A 4,264-nucleotide genomic window follows, 5' to 3' on the forward strand; every position below is an offset into this window, starting at 1 on the left:
ATATTTATTAGCTATTATAATTTTTAGAGGACTTGTCAATTCATTTACTCATTCAGTTACTGTGTTTGTTTATATTTTGCAACAATGGATATCAAAGTAAGGGTTCCATGCATACTCAGCAAGCATTGTTTCAGTGTACTTCATTACCAGCTTTTACTTGAACATTTGTTAACTCAATTATTATTCTTAGTTTTTAGGCTTTTGCATTTGGGTATTTATAAAATGTCAGAATAGCTATCAATTTGTTTTCTTCTATTCTGATTGCTGCACTTCACTAAGTATATTTCCTGTAAAGAAACTTTTGAGGTTTTTTTTTTTTTAAGTCCATGTATTAATTCAATTAATTTTTCTGCTATTGCAGTCTTATTCAAAATGAGATTGCCTGATACTAATGCATATTCCTGCTATTTTCCTCTAGAAATTTCAAACATTTATGTATTACTTAAAAAAACTTTAGTAAGTTTTGAATTGACTTTTGTACAGAATAAAAGATGGGAATCTATGTTCCATCTTCTGTATGTATACAATGAGTTTTCCCAATAGCATTTCTTGAAAAGGACATCTTTTCATTAGCATAAAATGAGATTCATTGTGTTGAAACATAGCAGACCACTGATTTGCATACCAGTCTACCTTTTGTGAATCTTATTTTATATCTACACATAGAAATATAGAACTATATGTATAAATAAAGGTCAGGCATGTTATATTATTTCTTGGCAGGTTCATAAAAGAAGGCTCACAACCTGGGTTTAAAGACAGAAGCATTTAAAGTTCCTTCTTTATTCTTTAATCTACTCTTTACAAAATGTCTGGTGAAAGTTAAAGAATTGCATATTTATTAATGAAATCCCAGAAGACTATAGGAAATCCTCAGAAATGGCAAGTGATTATATCCTTGGATTTTCTTCTATTACATTTGTTCTTACATAGTGGAAAAATTCCCAAAGGCGAGCATGCAACTCTGCCCTGGGAACTAGGTACTCCTGGAGGGTAATTATAGATTGAATAGAAACCCCCAAAGATTCAATGTTAGGTTTATAGAACCTATGGCAAATAGGCTCAGAAATATCTACCATCGACGGGTTCATGCAAACTGGCAGGAAACCATAAAAATGAGAAAAATTCTCTGTGCTGGTCTATCAGGGAGACTGGAATCTTAATGAGAAGATGTTTGCAGCATCATGCATGTTCTTCTTTTATTCCATTGTGTAGGTAAGGAGGAAATTTGAGATAAATTCTCAAGTAGAATTCATGTCATTTTCTCCAAGTGTATGGGTTTCTGAAGGCCAGTGATGGGTCTGTTCTGATGGATATTAATACATTTATCATGGCACACCTGAATCTTTAAGACAGTGGGAAAAAAGGGCTCTTGTGCTTCAACAGCAGTAAAGCAGCCAGGAAAAAGGGAAATCCTAAATCATCCATGGCTCGATCATTTTCCCTTCAAATACAAAGCAGTATAAATCATGGGACTGACAACAAGCCCCTGGATGACTTCTTTTAGTCCCATTCATGAGTAAAGGCTAAATAATGGGGAAATGTTCAGCAACATTCCTCTTAGCACTATCTCAGGACAAAGTCATTCATTGTGGGTTGGGACTTGAGAAATGGTTGTAGTTATGTTCTTTGGATGCCTTGCTGGGATTCTTTAAACAACACTGAGACTGGAAAAACTGAACTTCAGTTCTTTCTCTGGGTTTAAGATGCAGGTTTCCTTGCTAAGGTCACCTGGTTCTGGTTATATTTCTACAGATGCAACAAATGAAGCAAATGATGACGGAAAATGACTCTTCAGTGTCTGAGTTCATTCTTATGGGACTGACATACCAGCCTGAGCTCCGGTGGCCCTTATTTGTTCTGTTCTTGGTGAACTATACAGCCACTGTGATGGGAAACCTGAGCTTAATGAGTCTCATCTGTCTGAATTCGCATCTGCACACACCAATGTACTTTTTTATCCTTAACTTGTCCTTTATTGACTTCTGTTATTCATTTGTTTTTACCCCCAAAATGTTAATGGGATTTGTCGCAGAACACAACACCATCTCCTTCACAGGATGCATGACTCAGCTGTTTTTTTTTTCCGTCTTTTTGTTAACTCTGAGTGCTATGTACTGACAGCCATGGCCTATGATAGATACGTGGCCATCTGTAGGCCTCTGCTGTACATAGTCGTTATGTCTCCCAGAGCTTGTTCCCTGCTAATGTTTGCTGCACACTTAATGGGAGTCTCTTCTGCTATTGTCCACACAGGATGTATAATTCAGCTCAGATTTTGTGGTTCAAGAGTCATCAACCACTACATGTGTGATACTTTTCCGCTCCTTGAGCTCTCCTGTGGTAGCAGCCATGCCAATGAGCTCGTGAGTTCTGCTTCTGTGGCTGTCGTTGTTGTTATATCTAGTCTAATTATTGTATCCTCCTATGCTTTGATTCTTGTCAATGTTATCCATTTGTCATCATCTAAGGATTGGTCCAAAGCTGTGAGCACATGTAGTTCTCATATAATAACTGTTGCCCTGTTCTACGGATTTGGTCTGCTTGCCCATATTAAGCCATCATCTGCAGAATCTGTAGTTCAGAGGAAATTTTTTTCAGTAGTTTATACTTTTGTACTGCCTTTGTTGAATCCCCTCATTTACAGTCTCCGGAACAAGGATGTCAAACTTGCTTTGAAGAGAACACTAAGGAGAGTCATAATTAAATGAAGTGTTTGTGTTGTAGCCATAAACCATGTCTCTAATTTGCCCCCTCTTCACTTCTCTTCCGTGTCTACTTCTTCTATGGTGCGCTTTCCTTCTTTTCATTTTAATTTCTCTAATGTGTTCAGAGTAGAAAAGGCATATATCCTCTCTAATGTCATTTTCCTGCTCTTCATGAAATGCAGTTACATTTTTCCCTCTCCCTGCATATCTTTTATGTGAATGTGACCCCACTTTACTCCTGTACCAGTATCATAAAGAGACCTTGTGGGGATAGTTTTCTTCATATTTTTCAATTACTTATTTAGAGACTGTCATGATTATTATATGTGTGTCTGTGTTTGTGTGTGTATGTTTATGTAACTTGTATCTAATTCCCCTCCAACTCCTCCCATGTTCCCCCACCTCTCTCTCATAATTTGTGACTTATAATTTATTTAACATATAACATATATATAACAAAATATATTTGCACATTTATGTGCAAATAGAGCCATCATAGTTTATTTAGAATTACTTATATACGTTTAGAGCTGACTGTTAAAGATCAAAGTAACCTATGGCAGAACTCATGTCAAGAGAATACAGAGTTCTCCTACACTCAGCAGCTATTCATTGTCTGTAGCTCTTCATCTAGGGGTGTAGACTTGTGAGATTTCATCTGTCCACTTTGACAGGTCAAAATTTGGAACTGTTTTAGTTGTGCAAGTCTTTTTTAAGCAGCCATATTTTTGAGATTTTTCTGTGTAAAATTCCCTGTTATATGAAGGAGATACTATCTCAAAGCAAACATCTAGTTTCTGTCTCTTGAAATCTTCTTATCCCTCACCTCTGATGTCCTGTGAGCCTTTCATGTAGTAGTTAAAGTGGTTATGTATTCATTGGGGGTGGAAAACACATAGCCAGTCTTTCTTTGCATTTTGCTCAGCTTTGGATTTCTGTAATGGTCTCTATCTGTTGCAAGAAGAAGTAGCCTTAATGATGGTCAGTACCTGTGGGTATAAGGATGTATACTGAATGTAGTGAGAAAATATATTAGTTTGGAAAATTCACAGTAGTACAGTGTTCTCTAGAGTTCATGGCTTTATCAGCTAGTTGTTTAGCTACGTTTAGAGTAACAGGCATCAATTCCCTCATGTTATGTAGGACTTAAGACAATTAGACAGCTATTGGTTGGTGTTATTATTGCACCCTTAGGGATATCTTGCTATAATGGTCATTGCTATTCATAGTATTTGTAGCTGGAAAGTACTATTGATTGTTTTCTCTTATCAGTTTATATCAAATCTTTTGATACTCTGAGAGCTAGTCCCCCCCCCAAAAAAAAAACCTGAGTTCCAGGCTTGGGAAGCCTTCTTTTGAGTTGTTGTTCAAGACAGTTGAAAAGAGTTCCTAGTAATTTGGGGTATTCCTGTAGCCCTTAGCTGCCTCTAAGAATTTAAGAGCAAGGCCCTATTGGTTCAGATACCATGTTCTCAGGCTGTGGTGGCACACACCATTAATCCCAGCACTTGGGAGGCAGAGGCAGGTGGATTTCTGAGTTTGAGGCCAGCCTGGTC

At 37.1% G+C, this 4,264-nt stretch overlaps 1 pseudogene; it reads left to right on the forward strand.

Annotated features, from left to right (window-relative positions):
* Positions 1 to 1,764: 1,764 nt before the first annotated feature.
* Positions 1,765 to 2,711, forward strand: LOC116072863 (annotated as a pseudogene).
* The last annotated feature ends 1,553 nt before the right edge of the window (positions 2,712 to 4,264 follow it).

This window comes from Mastomys coucha, unplaced genomic scaffold (genome assembly GCF_008632895.1).
Source record: "Mastomys coucha isolate ucsf_1 unplaced genomic scaffold, UCSF_Mcou_1 pScaffold23, whole genome shotgun sequence".
NCBI lineage: Eukaryota > Metazoa > Chordata > Mammalia > Rodentia > Muridae > Mastomys > Mastomys coucha.